A 17,000-nucleotide genomic window follows, 5' to 3' on the forward strand; every position below is an offset into this window, starting at 1 on the left:
GGCATCCGGTAGGCCTTGGTGACCAGGCAAGGACGAGACGATTTCTAGTGCGAAGCTTCTACTCTTTGTTCGATGGTTGGTGAAGGATAAGAAGGAGAGAATGAATGAATTGAAAAAGTATATTGCGGGGGCCCTTAAATAGGCCCACTAAAATCGTAGGCGGAATCTTACTCACGTCAACGCCACGTGACATGTACTGAGTCTGGTCGGGGATGGGTAGGATGGGCAGCTGATCCTTTCTCCCAGGTGACGTTGCACGAGCTTGCCTCCTCTGGCGGCAACCCGCAGGTCCTGTTTGGTTCGCTGAAAGGGTCTCCTGTAGAGTCGGACAGTTCGCGGAAAGGGTGCTCTGCTGGAGTTGCACGGTTTGTGAAAAGGGTTCTCCCCTAGAGTCCCACACACAGAGGGGCCTGTCATCGCTGCGGGGCGCCTGCCAAACCGGCAACCACTCGAGAAAACTATAGCAAATTAGGAATCCATCCTTCGTTTCGATTAGGCATGGTCCTTGGGCATCTTTTTTGCCCAGGGTGTTACACGCCAACCATAACAATATCAACCAAAATTCTAGGCCCGTTTCAGCTACATGATATAATAAATGCAGAATTGTACTTACCCATGCTCTAGGAGGGTGTGTGGTCTTTTTTGTGACCGTATAAGCACATATATCTCAAACGTCTTACAAAATATGGCTTATCTCACCGCTCCGCGCGGGCTGTCGATGAATTGCATGGCAGCCAATTTCCTGAGAGTTCATAGTACATACATGAGTGGCTGCCCGCAGCGCATATTTGATGCCATGCGATTGTTTTTCTTTTTTGGTATCGTAGAAGAATAACGTGTACAGAACCAGCTAGCACCGAATCTGGAAGAAACCGAAGCTGGAATACGAGTGAGCCTCAGCAACATTATATGTATATATATATATATATATATATATATATATATATATATATATATATATATATATATATATATATATATATATATATATATATATATATATAGGTGTGTGTGTGCCCAGGTCGCCACTTTGAAAACATTCCGTAAACCATCTGCCTTTACGCTGCATATTATTTATTCCGCTTTACAGGCCCCAGCGTAACCGTTCCGCTAATTGGGGTATTATCATGGTTGGTGTGTGGTGGACGGATATTCAAAGCCGATACAAAGGCCCCGATGCAAAGGGCGTCGCCTAGCTGTCGTGAAAGCTCAGGTGCGTTTGAAGGCTTGCAGCTCACCTACCACTCCGACGCTCACGCCACTGGAGGGAACACAAATATGACGGATTGGCTTGTATGTATAGCCAACTATGCTACCGCTACAGCTGTTCCAGTTAACGGCTCTGTTTTCGACGGAATTACGCAATTAAACAACAAACGCTACGTAATTATCATCTCTGCAACAAATGAATGGCCCCATTCAGGCACATCATTACTTTAATAGGTTGCAAAGCTTTCTGGAAACTTTCGGCTATTCGCTTGCATTGGCAACCCTCGGCGATTATTTCTGCACAATTTGTTCTTCCTTAGATTGTGGTTGCCGTTTTGTTCTAAACGTCCTCTGTCTCTCAACATTGCACCATCCTTGGATGTCTCCGCGCCCTTTGTCAAAATCGCGTACTCTACTACTACTACTACTACTACTACTAATTATTATTATTATTATTATTATTATTATTATTATTATTATTATTATTATTATTATATTTTCTTGCACTTGGAATTTTTTTATTTGGTGCACGTACTTTGACACCTTGTGCCACCGCTTGTCCGACCTGCTAGCCGGCTTTCTCTCTTCTACCAGGATACCCTGCAAGCAAACTTTCATCGCATTCTTTGAAGTGAAGCTGCGCTTAATCGATTTGCCGCTCCGACTGCACATAAATTAAGGGTGGGGAGGAGGTTGCAGAGGGGAGGTAAGGGGCTGTGAGTGCTTCTGTGCGCGAGGATTTAGTGGAATGCCCATCTCCCTGATCGAGTGGAACCTCTCGCCTTGTGTGCCTTCTTTTACCAGTCTTTCGCTCCCTCTTCCTTCTCTACTCTTCATTCTGCCTCTCAGACACTGCGACGCGAATGCAGACGCAGAGAGAACTCGCACAATGGCATTAGCGCGGCCAGCTAGCTTATCGCCGGCGCGTAGTCACGCGGCAGTCGAGTGATGTCATTAGTATCTGCACCCGGGCTATTAAAGTAGCTGAGCAAACACTAGTGAACAAGTAACAGAATGACGACTTGGTAGAGGTGAAAATATATAGAAACAGAGATAAAAACGGTCCCTTTATCATCGTTTAAATTGTGCCGTGTGATAACACCCGTTATCCTATCCCATTATACTAACCCAATATGTATTATGTGTGTGCTATAATAACACAGAAAGTGGGATTACAATTCTAAAGTTATATCCGCACCGGGATGCAGCTGTAGTAGCGTTTGCTTTGTGCCAACATGAACCGATATTGTCACCCTGCACAGACAGTGAAAACTAAGTAGCGAAAACTGTATCACGAAACTCACTTTTACGGGGCGAACATGTGCCCACATGCGCCCTCACAATCAAATGACACTCAAAGGACAATGTGGAAATCTTACCTGAGGATCAGACGCGTTGGCTATTTATACGTGGCTCACTGAACTTGTCAGCGTAATCCTTGGTGCTCGCGTAAGTTCTAGAATGTACAGTCGGCGTCAAACTTTCTAAAGCGTGTGAACGGCGGCCGCTAGGCCGGCTAGGCCGCTCAGGAGGCAGCCAGTGGCATAACTGTAGCTTCTGGGCTCGAAACGAGAAGTGCCTGGGCACGCGCGGCCGACGCATCTTATCTTGGGCCCAGCCACTACCGTTAGGCGTCGCCGGCTGGCTGCGGCACGGCCCGGCGGCCGCCGTTCCCTCACACTACATACGGGTGGCGTCGACTGTACTACACTAGTATTGGCGTCGCGCACAGAATTTGATTACGCAAGGCTCGGCGAAAACAAAGGCAACAGAGAAAACGATCGATAGCATTCGAGATACTTTCGATACAGAAAAGGCGCGTCTTGCGGTGAGCGATAACCTTTTACGTTTGTTAGCCGGTGAAATGTGGTCACAGAATAAAGGCGAACAAGAACGCTCGTCAATATGAGTGCCTCATTTGATCACATTTCTTTAGTTCACTCCTACAACTCGGCGATCTGCAGGTGCCGCTGACATACACTATATGTTGCCGATATATCCAACATAGTCATAAATAATTAATTCAATAACCTTTTGTCGCTAACTCCCATTGCTTTTGTTTGATTTGTGCTGTTGCTCTCTGTCTTTCTCTTTCGCACACACACATATGTGTACTCACGCACATACGGACAGATGGACAGACGCGAGGCAGCGCATGTTCTGAAGAAAGATAGAAAATAGAAAAATAGCGCACAGACGCACTAATCAAAGGCACTCGTCTTCTCTCGACTTTTCTCATTAACACTCGGACACTCCCAGCGCGTTCTAGGCGTGTGCAGAAGCCAGCGAAATACGCAACAGCGCAGCCTACAAAGTCACTCGGCGGTGAAAACAAAAGACACAGCAACGCGGCCTTATTGGCTCGAGCCCGAATGCTTTCAGGGTCATTAAGAACCCTGGCAAGAAGAACATTAGCGAGCCAAGCTGAGCGGCGCGGGGCGCTGCTCTTGACGCGGCCTCCGTTCCTCGCTTCTTCTGGACGCGAGGCAAGCGCTCCAACGGCGCACAGCGTGCTTCTCGCGCAATAATAAAAAAAAGGGCGTGCCAGCTTCCGCCTAACAATCTGCGTACAAAGCGGTCTATATAACGCGCAGGGAGGGAGTGTGTAACGAGGTTGTTGCGACACATTTCTTGCCGACTTCCTTGTTTTACTTCTTTCGACTTTGAAACCGCCTAGTCAGAGTGTCGCGAAGAATTCGCGTGAGCGCGTGCCACGTCGGGAAAAAGGAGTGCGGAGCGCGATTGTCTTGTAGTACTCGGTAAATGACTAACTCAGCGGTGCACGTGTGAAAAGACCCACGCAGTGCGGAGCCAGGCAACTAACGCGCCAGTGTTGTGTTCTTGACGAACGCCCTGTATTTTTGGGTTTGCTTTATTGTCTGGAAGTAGTTGGTAAGCGAGCTGCTCTGTTCCGGGCACGCGTCAGGCGATGCAGGCACTGCGAAAAGAAGCGGACGAGTCGCAACGGCTGTTTTCTTGACGATTACACGTGGCTCGTGGTTCGCTTCGCCGCAGGCAGACGCTGCTTTCCGGTCACCTGTTTGGGTCTTTAGTCGAAATTAGTCGAGGTCTGGTGAAGATGAGGTTGAGAGAGCTGGAATGGGCTTCGCGCAACGTAAGGTATGTGCGACGTCTCGCCGTGTAGGGATGGTTAACACAGTTCTGTTTCATTGGCCAGGAAATGTACGAAGGAACATAGCTTCCAAAGAGCAGGGTTTTATTATTATTATTATTATTATTATTATTATTATTATTATTATTATTATTATTATTATTATTGGGTTTGTGTATAAACAATAAAATATGATCACAGAGAGGATAACGAAAAAGAACTCGCTGGCAACTGCGACTAGGATAGGCACATAGGCCGCCGCCCCTATAAAGGAACAACAGAGCCCATAAGTCAGAGAATGCAACGACAGTGTCGTATGATTGTAGTACATTGCGATACGTAAGCCAAAGACTTCATACAGAGCATTTTCAACTTACAGATATCGTTTTGCATCTAGATTTACTAGGTAGCTTTCTTATCGTCCTGATCAGGGATGTGTAAATCAGTCTTCGACCCTCTTCTCTATGTTAGCTCGAGAAAATTTACCCACTCGTGTGCAAGCGGGAGCCATAGAAAACGCTACTTTTGTTTGCGCTTCATTCGTGGTAAGTTCCTGAATTTGTTGAACAACTTGTGGTGCACTTTTGCATGGTTTAGCACTGTCAGCTATGTGAGGATGCCCAGAAGAGCTATACTCAAAGCATGCTTGGTGGTCATCGGAAGCGGCCGCTGGTAGGTGCGCTACATACACGTTGTCTAGGAATGGGTTGCTCGGCGTTTTGTCCTGGTAGTTAGTGCAGCATTGGAATGTGCACGACCACCAATTAGACACTAGAAAAAACCGTAGAGCACTACAGAGGACATGCATGTCTAAACAAGTGAATAAATAGGGAAAATAAATATAAGTAAATAAGTAAATAAATAAATAAATAGCTTGACAGAGACACCTAAGACTGCTTACGTGTAGGAAGGGGAAAGCATCATACCGTTTCTAGACCTTGGAACGTCATGAACGGGCTCATTTTGTACACTCATGACGTCGCGCCAACTCTTCCCGGTTGGCTCCGCCGTCACGTGCCCAATGACGCACCACAAGGCCGCACGTTTAGCCAGCGTGATGGCTGCGACGTGACGTGTGCAATGACGCACGCATTAGGCACACCTTTAGTCATCCAGACCCGTGGAGCCGCCGTGCCGTCGGGGAAGCGCGCTCGTCTCGCACCCTGGAGGGCCTGGTTCGATTCCCACCCACACCGAAATGCAGAAAATCTTGTTTTCCATGAGATTAATTTACTTTGTTTACTGGAACCTCCCTGAGAAATTCGACATCAATCCAAGCTTGTTTTAACGCTTTCCGCCGTCGGTCAATTTTGGCACCATCTTTCGCTCACACCGACTACGTGGGACTACGTGGGGCTCAGTGGGGCATATAAAGCTTCCGCATTAATAAACAAATAAACAAAACAGGGAGAGAACTTGCTCGATGGTGATTTGCAGATTCTTGGTCTGTGATCGAGTGCCTTACCAGCTCTGTGCCGCTAGCAATTGCATTAAATTAGAGGGTGTTGAGGGCAATAGAACGTGAGGAAACTGCATAAATAGCAGAACATAGGAAAGAGTCGCCGCGTTCAGCATTCGCGAGTTCTGCCCGAACAGTAGCAATTTTCCGTATGATGATTCGGGATTCTACTCGTCAGCCCTGGGCTTGTAAGGGTTGCGAGTGGTACAATGCTCGAGTCGGATCTTAATTCTCATATGCGCCTATCGCTCAGCACAAGAACACCTCAATTATTGCTTCTAAGGACTTCACTTAGAAAATCAGGTATCTGAATGACAGTGCTGCTGAGATCGCCAAATAAATAAATAAATAAATAAAAGACAGACAGACCCCTAGCTCCGCTTCGTATCAGCGTAGTTACAGATGTTACTGGACTACGTGTCCTATATTGTTACAGTTACTGGTCACAGGCACACTCAAGCTACAACACTAGCTTTTCTCCTGCCATTCCCTCTCCTCTTTTTGAAGTATGCAATAAGTGAGGTTTCATTCATTCATTCATTCATTCATTCATTCATTCATTCATAAATAAAACTTTATATGACCTACATTTCCTGTAAGCGATAGGGGCGAAATACGAAAACACCCGTGTACTTAGATTTAGGCGCACGTTAAGGAACCCCATGTGGCCCAGGTTATTTCCGAGCCCCCTCCCCACTAAGGCGCGCGTCGTATACAACTCGTGGTTGATGTACGACCTTCTCCGCCACTCCTCTCGCCTGCATTAAGTCTATATTTTGAACAAAAATCTACCTGGACATGCTTTTAAAACCTGTGATTCTTAGACTTATATGCGTAGCTAAAGCTTCTCCATTTGGGGCAGATGGTGAAACAAACACAGATCTATGGAGAATATGTTCTACCAGAGCGCAACCATCAGCGAGTGAACAAAGTAGAGTGGTGTACTTTAAGAGGGCTGCTTACTGATGTTAATGCGCAATATTAGTTCCACTGATATTACTGCTCTGAACCTTTCCCGAAAGGGGCCAAGGACTATACTGGACATAAGAGATAGAGCCCAATGGAACGGCGGTCTTTCATGCTGCATCCTCAATTTTTATTCCTTTATTGTCGTTTAGTTACGCTTCATCATGCGGTGAACAGCCGAAAGATTGCGCCAGGAGATCGAGGTGCATGAACCGCAGCAATGTGGCCCTAAACGCTATTCTTTGATGGAGACACGTGGAATGTGGAATTCCCATGAACGCCGAACTGCCACCATATGAAATCTTTCCTTATTTCACCAACCGAAGAGCGTTGGTGAGTTGTGCCTTATTAGAATGACGGCATGACAAGGCCAGTCCGCACCACGTAGCACGGCCAGACTAGAGCACATGAGCGAGAGTGCACACTTCAGCCCTGTCGTGCACATCGTTAGGCACTACAGTTTCCTGTATCTGCGTCTGCAGCGCAGCGTAGATACCGAGGCCGCCGCGAGGTGCCGCGACGAGCCCGCACGCTGCGGCTCGCTGAGGACAACAGCGTGCTCTAATAGGTATCTGTGGGTGACGTGACTGAAACCCCGAGCTCTAACATCTGACGAACAGGTTGCCTGCTTCCCACATTCCACACCCTCGAGGTGTTTCATCATCATGGTCGAAGCTCGTTAAGTTAGGAATCCTTAGGAAGTGCACTGCCGACATATTCACACAAGCGAACCTGAAGATGACGTTTGTTCAACCCTCGGAAATTGTGTGATTGCCGTACAGATAAATGCATAAGGAAATGTGCTACCAATGTCAATCAGGGCGAGGACAGCCGCACGTAGGTGCCCAGTACACTGTAGCACAGCAAAGTGTACGAACTCAACCGTAAGCTGAGTGTAGCCTCTGAGGTTGGCGCGTCGTGGGCGCCAAAATCGGAAGTTGTGGCACCTATGCGAACATCCACAATCAAATTTGAACGGGGCGCCACGGCTACTTTCAATACGCAGAGCGTTCCGGGCACTACTTCGATGCGCCGTAGACCGGGCAATGCAGGCACTGAAGAAGGAGGGGCAGCACCGCGTAAGGGATCAAGGGCACTGTTTGACTGCCAATGACTCCGCTTCTGGCGAACGCAATGAAGTACTGTTTGGAGAAAAGTATTTTTTAAATAGTGCATTGTAACGTCACTTGCATTTCTCGACTTCCATTAAAAGTGATTCACTACCACTTCAACAAAGATTCTATGACGGGAATGCCACGGGGGCTTCGCCGCACTTTTACCTTCAAGGCACGAAGTCAAACGCTCTCGAGAGCACTTTATGGCCAGGGGAGTGCCAACTTCAGCATGGCGAGCTGTGATGCGTGAGGCCCAAATCTTACGCTGGACCATTAGCATTGCAATATCCTATGGAACTCCACCATTGTTACCCATCACTAGAAATCTTTTCCCCTGTGCACTTAAAGTCTTTTCCAGTTTCGAGGACAACATTGAACAGCACCCCATCTCAGCGAAGCAAGATCGCGTGCTATATCCTTTCTAGTTTGCGGCATTAGAAACAGTGGTCACACCACGGGACAGTCCTTTTTCCGTCATTTCCGCTGTAACCGGAATAACGCAAACATGCTATGTCAAGAAAAACATTTTCACCTCATAACTCACCGGCATATTTTAAAGCCGTTTCAGCACAATTTGTGTTGTTCTGGCAGAGAACCGATACCGTTAAAATTGCATCTTGGGAGAATCACCACATAAATGTTTGTGTTCGTTCTGATATTACTGCGGAGGATACTGTGCCTGAAGATACGGTGCTCGTGCCGCCAGCTCCTGCATAATTCGCTGGCTAGCACTTGGGTTCTCCTTCTCTGTATTAGGTGGAGCTGGCATCGGCGTCATCCTTCCGTTTCTGACGCATCCGTCGTCCCAGTTTCGGAGGCCGTCTTATTTCTAGGTTCTCATGTTATTATCACTGTTGTCCTTCTTCTCCATGAAAGCATCACTCACGCGCATCCGCGGATGTTTACTACAGCCGATACCACATGGAGCAGTCAGGACAAGACTTATTGCGCATAAAATTGTGTCAGCTATTGAGTCACCCCTTAGCAATTTTTCTTGCACGCGTAATTTCAGAGCGCACCAAGCTTCTATTACGCGCGTGCACAATTGTGTGCGTATGGCGACCGTGGACTAGTGTTTTCAAGCGTTTCTCTCGGGTTCACCTACTTCACTTTGACAGATCTGGGTCTTTGTTTTCACGCACTTGTATAGCGGGGCAGCTCCCGAACTCTTCTCTTTTCTTGCTCTTCTTTCTCTCGCGCTTTTCATCTTTCGCTTCGCTTCCTCTTCCGCCACGTATCCGCTAATAATAGTGGTCGACCCTCCTTCGGGACGTTGCCGATCCCCCAATCTTTCCGTCCGGAATAACGGTCCTCTTTTGCTTCCGTTCCTCGGCTTTCCATCTTCCGAGGTATTCCTTTCGGCGCCCTTCAATTGTGCCCCACCCTCTCCTCCGAAACGTCAAGTCGCCTGAAGCATAGTTCACTATAAGCAGCTTTAATGGCAGCTGTAAAGTTCCGAATTCGCAATCGGATTGAGCGTTGACTTGCAGCAGCGTCTGTCGTAACGAAGCAATGTCTTGAGTGCACTGTGTGTAATTTCCTCTGCCGTGGAAGCAGAACGCAATTAAGGAAACACCTAGTGGGAAAGGGACGATCAGCGGTCAAAGAAGAGGTACACCGAAAAAAAAAAAAGAGTAAGGCGATTTGATTCCTAAGAAAAAGAAAAAAAAACGATTTGGATGTGCTCTTTATTTTATGCCGAAACGGTCCACGAGATAAAGGCGACAAACGAAATCCGATTGACGAGAGTGATACGTCAATCGATTCGCTTTGAAGAAACACACAATCTGCAAAAGGTGTTAGGGCTAAATCTGATGTGTAAAATATTTCGCAGTTCAGAACAATTTAGCAAGAATTGGCGCATCACCATGGAGTCTATAGTGCGTGTCCCGGCTAACGTTAGCCAAACTCCTAAACTCCTAAAATAATAAAATAAAAATAACAAGAAAACGCGGTGTAAAATATACTCTCTTAGTTCGTCATAAGTTTGACGACCGAGCACCATAGGTCTTATAACTGTATCCGGCGCCGTATTTTTTATTACTTGTTTTCTTATAACAGCTTGGCTAATGTTAGCTAGAACATCGTATAGATGCTTCACTGAAAGAGTCCATTTCTGGTTTGCTAAAACAAAAGTGAATGGGCAGCCTTTGTAGCGGACAGCATACATAGCAGCAGCAGCAGCCGCAACGCGTCATCGATGTCGCAGCGTACGTCGAATTTCAATAAATGACCAGTATAGAGCCTTATGCCAACTTCAAGAAATAATCAAGCAAGGAAAAGCTATACGGCGTTCTCTATGAAGACCAAAATTTGACGTAACGGAAATCACACGGAGCTCCGTGTTCCTAAATGCAACAGAAGCCCTCAAAGTACCTAGTCGTCGTCGTAGTCATGATCCTCAACATTTGGCCATGGCCCGACAAGCAACGCGGCGAACCGCTCAGGACAAGCTATAAACCGCTGTGTCGACATAGCCGGGCTCGAAGCCATCGCTGTAATATCGAAGCGACAAACGGGCGGCGCTGCTGCACCATCAAGCCGGCCCCGTATACAAGACAAAGAAAGGCGGTTAAGCAGGATGGATTTGCCGAACATATTGCCCAATTCAGGAGAAACAAAGGAGCACGAAGTATATCGCGGTGTCATGGCGCCGCCTTCGAATCGGAAGTGCGGAACATTTCACTTTCCTTCCCTCTCTACTCACCTACGGTGGGATTCTGCGCTTCCCCCAAGTCCCCGTGCACCGCAGCCGTTCGCGCTCACATACGTTTGGGGCGTCGATGCGAGCTTGCTTTACGAGGTACGTGTTACAAGCCGGAGCGAAATCACGTCGGGCTGCTTTATACAAGGAACGGAGGATATTTAGAGCTCGAGTACCACAGAGGCGGAGCAAACTCTTTTTTTTTTAAAAAGAAAGCTAAGAGAAGAGAGCGAGAGAGAAATCAAATGACTGAGTCCTCTAAGAGACAAAGATTGATGGCGGGAGAGCGCGAGTCACCGAACGTTATACCACTGCACGAGTGTATAATAGCGCCTTCACGCACGACACGCTCATCGTATAGCAGACGCGAAAGGCCCTTACATATATATATATATATATATATATATATATATATATATATATATATATATATATATATATATATATATATATATATATATATATAAACGAGAAGAAAGGGGGTGAACCGAGGGGCCCGATTTTTATTCGTCATATCAGAAGAAGCCAGCAAACACTGACACCAAGGACAACACAGGGGACATTACTTGTGCTTAATAAATGTAATAAAGAAACGATAAATTAATGAAAATTAAAGTGGATGAAAAAACAACTTGCTGCAGGTGGGAACCGAACCCACAACCGCCACCAAGGTCTGTGAGTGGTGGCGCTGGCTAACACTCCCCCAGGGTTCTAGTAGGACACATAAATACCCAAGAAAGTGGATGGGAAAACAGTGCCGCGGTAGCTCAATTGGTAGAGCATCGCACGCGAAATGCGAAGGTTGTGGGTTCTGTTCCCAGCTGCGGCAAGTTGTCTTTTCATCCACTTTAATTTCCAATAATTTATCGTTTCTTTATTTCATTTATTACGCACAAGTAATTTCCCCTGTGTTGTCCTTGGTGTCAGTGTTTGTTGGCTTCTTATAATATGACTATATATATATATATATATATATGTATATTTCAAACCATAACACGTGACGAGGCCTGCTGTAGCTCCTATTAGATTTCGCGACGCGTGCGCTGCGCCGCACCGTGCCTATGCGGAGCGGCGCGTAACGCAATAAAACTAATGAGGCGGCTCGGAAACTGTTCTTCGCTTCGTTCTTCATCCCGTCGTAAAAGAGAGGGAGGCAAAGGAAATTCTTTGATATAGCTAGCAGGAAACTACCGTCGACAATAAAAGAGAGAAGAAGAAAAAAAGAACGACAACGAGAGAAAAAGAGGGCTGACGAGATCAATGAGAAGCCGGAAAAGGTATAACAAAGAAGTGCCGCGAGTTATCGTATAACATAAGGCCATCGCACAATCGCGGTATATGGAAGCGGTTCAGTGCTGCTCCGCCGAGCTTCAACCAAGCAGGAAGGGGAGGCACCCTCGTGTTTCCATTCCCAAGGCAATGCTTTCGTGGCTGGCGTGGGAAGCGTGTGTGCGTGCGCCTTCGGTGGTTCGGGAGGCGGGAAGATGCGGGGAGAAGGTGTCGCTACAGGGAGGAACGCATATATATATATATATATATATATATATATGGCAGGAAGTAGTGCAGAAAAATAGCAATAAATAAAATTATTTAGCTCCCACCGCGCCGTGCGAGCCGCAATCGGCGCTGATAAGAGAACCACGCACGCGCGAGCTTTCGAAAGATAGCGCAGTGCGGGGCTCGTAAAACAACGGGCGCGCCTTGATTGGTTAATTTACACCGCTGTTAGGAAAGAGGAGAGGGCAGGCAGAGAGAATTGACCGCCTTTGGCACTGTTTCAGCATTTCGCTGGCTCAGGCAGCGGCGTTACGGCTCCCACTTCACCCCCTCCCCCCCTCTCCGAGAGACCTTCTCTGATTTATTTATTTTTCTTTCTTTCTCTTTTCTTTTATCTTTCTGATCTTTTTTTTCCATGCGCCATAGTATCTTTCGGGCATTCTGCCCGGTTTTTGTCTTCCGTCTCAGGCTTGGCTGTCTCAATTTCTCACCCTCTCGCTGGCACCGCACAGCCGCGTTCAATTCTGGCGCTTCTTTCTGTGCAGCAGCAGGCAGGGCTTCGTGTTGTCCCTTGTTTCGCTCCACTTTGTGGCATCGCCGTTGAACGCATTACGCCCCCCTTCTCCCCTCCGTCCACCAGCCTGATTTGCGATTCGTTTAATTTTACTCACGATACCCTCTTCGAATACCCTGAGACTTCTTCTTGAGGAAACACCGCCTTATTACAGCTTTCTGCCACGGTTTCGCCGGGCATCAGTCTTTCGCGTCGTCTCGGTAATTTGCTTTCCAGACAGACGAGACCAATCATTTGCGTAATCAGTTACTCGTACTCCCCACGCAATATGTTTTTGCCTCGACGGGCGGAAAGGAAAGATCGCTATATCGCTGGCACAAGAGAATGCTTGCAGACTGCTTTTTTTCCCTGTTTTTCTCTGTATGTATGACTGGCCGTTCCACTCGAGCGAATTGGCGAGTGGGCACCGTTATTGTCATTATCGGGAGCACAGCGCTAGCATGATTGTCAGGTTCGGTTCCCTAAGCGGTAGGTTTGGCCCCCGGTTGCGTGAGTTCGGTGCCTGCGTTTTGTCCAACCGCAAGCAGGGCCACTTAACGATGGGCATAGCACCACGTCGGAACGTGCCTCATTTTTCTTTCGTCTTCAGTCCTTCTTTCTGGATCTGTTAACTGCAAGAACCTATTGAGTGTGGCCGAATGAGCACCGCGGTCATATTTATGCCATGCCGCGAAACGTCACGATAAGCTGTTTTCCCGGCGATGGAGTTAACGCGGTCAGACATTCTCGCTGAGAGTCAGCCCCGTTTTATTCTTCTTTTTGCACCCGTTTATACGGACGACAAAATGGGAACGCATGCTTCTGAGTTCATATTAAAAGAAAAAATAATTACTCTTACGCTAGAATTGTACTTAAATACTTTAGCCAATCGTGATGCTTCAGGACATAGTATTAGCGCGGACGACCGGCCAACGGCAAGCACCGTTTGCGAACGAAATGCCTTGTGAATTCGACCCCTTATTTTCTATAGCCGTAAAGTAGCCTGTCGCGCTCATGAAACCTGTTCACGGTTTAGAGCAGAGGTTTTCCTTTCATCCCATAACTACATATCAGCCTGCCAAGTCTTCGCTCCCTCGCCCGTGAGCTTACACAGAATCTGTGGAACACCAGTGAATTCACGAACGCACGTCTCCACAGATTGGATCCACGTCTGCAACTCCGCCTACCACCAGGGTTACCACGAGCGGAAGCAACACTTCTGTGCCGCCTGTGGCTCTAGGTGGCATTCACGAACTCCTATTCATTCCGCATTGGAATGGCCGAAAGCCCTACTTGTGACACCTGCGGCTGCGAGGAGACGATTGAGCACCTCCTTTGTGACTGTCCCCGTTACGAAGTGCCAAGAAAAGTGCTCGTGACCGCTCTCGAAAAACTGGACAATCGCCCCTTTACAGAGGAAAAAGCTCTAGGACATTGTTCCAGACGGGCTTCGGCAGTCAAGGCCTTAAGGGCATTGGTGAAGTTTTTAAGGACATGCGAATTGTGCGACCGCGTTTGAATGTTGTAGCGCGTTGTTTCGCGCTACTGTGAGAATTTTCTGGTGTCCATTTTTTTTTCCTCTTCTTCTTCTTTCCCCTTTTATTCCCTTTACTCCTTTCCACAGCACAGGGTAGCCAGCCGGTACACACACTGGCTAACCTCCCTGTCTTTCCTCTCCTTTGTCTCCTCCTCCTTTACCACACACACGCCCTGCATGTCCTTAAAATATACTCCGACGACCATTGTCATACGTCGACAACGAGTCAGCACGCCACTAGATTCGGGAGTTGCTTTCAGGAAACACAAGTCAATTCTCGTTCATACCATCCTGCGAGCACTAAAAGAATGCGTCCAGTGCTGACGCTGTAGGCCCGCAAATCGCACAGCAATGAGTTTTGAACGCCGCTTCCGCGATGGTCTTTCTCGCGAAGATTACCGAAGTACGAATGGGATGGTTTTAGGTGTTGAATTCAAGCTCCAATGTAAAATTCACCGAAAGAAGGATGGGATCCGATTTCTTTCGGCTGCTCTCGGAACCCTTTGGTTCCGTGGAACCATGTTTGGGAACCTCTGGATTTAAGTAACGTGCTGTGAGTAACAGCGCGTAGGCGGGCATAAATGTGGGGCCGAATTCACAGAGCTTTGTCGCCGTAAGGGCTCTTAGCCCTTGGCCGACCACTTTCGCTAACGATATGCCCGACATAATGAGTGGCTGGACTATGCTCTTACGGACAGTTTACCGAAACAACTCTTTTCGTGAATACAGGCCCTGATGTGGAGGAAAACGTCCGTGTTTTTTCACTAGACGGTGAAATAGATCTGGGATTCCGGGATGAAGGAGAGGAAGTGACCACGGGAGTAATAGTTACGTAATCTGTGCACATAAAGTTCAGCTAACACATCGTACTAGTGAGGTTTGCTTTGGGCGTGGTCGTTCTCTTTTCATACTGCGGTTTCTCGTCAAGTGGGTGACACCCTTCACAAGAAAGCCTACACTTGGCACCAACTTCATCTAGGTCTCTTACTCAAGGCAGTGCCTCGGAGTTCTGCAAACAGACTGTACCACGGTTTATTAAAGCAACAAGAAGTTTAGAGCCCAAAATTACACTATTCTACACATTTTCAATCCTGTAGGTACATTAATTACTTAGAGCTGCTGCATAATAAAGCAAGAAAAAGGCAGGGCGAACTTCCAAAGGGCAATATGCAGCACAATGATCAAAGATAATCTATAGTGTTTGTTATACCGACAATATAGAGCAGCTTCTAGGTCAGCTTTTTCGGCATCGTACACTACAACAGCAGCCTTGAACAACTTATGGCGCAAAGCTATTGAAAAAGAACACAAAAATGTTAGTTATATCTGCAGAGGCTATAGCCTAGCTACAGGCGTGGTATGCTACTTAAGGTGATATGGCGAATGATGAAAAAAGGTAGCGAGATAAAAGAAAGCAGTCACACACACACACGCACACACACACGCGCGCGCGCGCACGCACTCACTCACGCACACATACACACACTAACACATATATAGTCACAAATTCATTAACACAAACAGTATTTAGTCTCATTGAGATTTTGATACTACAGGAATGCTAACGGAGAAAAATTCACCGACGAATCGACGATTACGATACTCGCTAATGCGAAATTCGAGCTCAGCTCTATATGTGTCTTCATTTCGCCAGATATTAGCTGGCGCGGACACTCTATCTCGCGTGGCACACAGCAAACGGTGCCAAGTACGGCGCTACTGCCTCGCTAATGGGGAGATTGCGAGAGGCAGCGAGTTGGCGACACGTGGGCGCAATTCACAGCAGCCGCCGCAGGCAGACTTCCGCTCACGCAGCGCTTTGTTTCCATTTATCATATCGGTCGACGCACTCGCCGCATACCGTCGGTGAACAAACGACGGCGCGCTACTCAAGCGCCATCTCGTAGCGGTCTCTTCGCTATCGCAGTCTTTCATCCCCTGCTGCGCTCTGCGTTCGCTCTTTCATCGTTCGCTCCGTTACGCCGGGAGAGGACGCCGAAGGAAGACGCCGATGGAAGACGTAGTAACGGGCACCTAAGAGCTCCACGCTAAAAGGAAACTCCTAGAGATCGGACAAGGCGTTAACCTGCAACTAGCGCTTGGTCTTCACCACATGTGCTGCCCATTATAATTCGGGTGCACCTGTTTCTAGTGCTATTTTCTTATTTGTGAAAGCATTCGTAGCGTCGTCCGCTCTACCCTACGCGTCGCGAAATCATCACGTTTGAAGCCACGGCGGTTCATCACGCCCGGCACTTTTCCTGATCATAAAGTAGGCACTGCTCTTCGGGATCATAAATGCATGAACGCCAGACACCACATAGTCAGGCTGAGAGACAGGGCCTGGAGGGGAGGTAGCTGTGATTAATACGGCTTTCAAACTTCCGGTCCCAATTAGGCTAACTGCTTTAACTAATTATAACGACTAACGACAGCCTTGGCACCATCTCAAAAGCATTCCCTCTTTGTGTCCCCTCTCCCTCGCTATCTCTGGCTCCATCTTTCATTTTTTCTTTTTCCATGTTTCCTGAGTCTTGTTCATTTCGTTGAAACATAGCCCTTGCGCACCAAGACCAATTACTGAGCCAGCGGGAACGAACAAAATAACAGCAGCTGGAGCTCTCGGACGCGAGGTTCGGGTCGGCGCCTGCAAAGACAAAACGTTCACGAACGGGTGCAGCGTTCCGGACCGTTTGGCCACGGAAGGAGCGCAACGCTGCCGAACTCTCTCAGGCTGTGCACGTCGTCGCGCCATTAGGAGGGAAAGCAAAGCGCTATCGAATTACCATAACGGCGCACCGGTTCTCTTCTCGATCAATGAGTGTGGCGTTGCAGCGGCCTGTATGTA

General features: G+C 47.7%; 1 long non-coding RNA gene across 1 annotated transcript in view; it reads right to left on the bottom strand.

The window, feature by feature from the left end:
• Nucleotides 1–2,762, bottom strand: part of LOC139052487 (uncharacterized) — a 145,555-nt gene extending 142,793 nt beyond the window's left edge. Inside the window, exons 1-2 of the long non-coding RNA XR_011509928.1 lie at nucleotides 2,589–2,762; nucleotides 176–316 (exon numbers count right to left, since the gene is read on the bottom strand). This is a non-coding gene — a long non-coding RNA (uncharacterized lncRNA). The remainder of the gene's footprint in view (nucleotides 1–175; nucleotides 317–2,588) is intronic.
• Between the last annotated feature and the right edge of the window lie 14,238 nt (nucleotides 2,763–17,000).

This window comes from Dermacentor albipictus, unplaced genomic scaffold (genome assembly GCF_038994185.2).
Source record: "Dermacentor albipictus isolate Rhodes 1998 colony unplaced genomic scaffold, USDA_Dalb.pri_finalv2 scaffold_24, whole genome shotgun sequence".
NCBI classification, from domain to species: Eukaryota; Metazoa; Arthropoda; class Arachnida; order Ixodida; family Ixodidae; genus Dermacentor; species Dermacentor albipictus.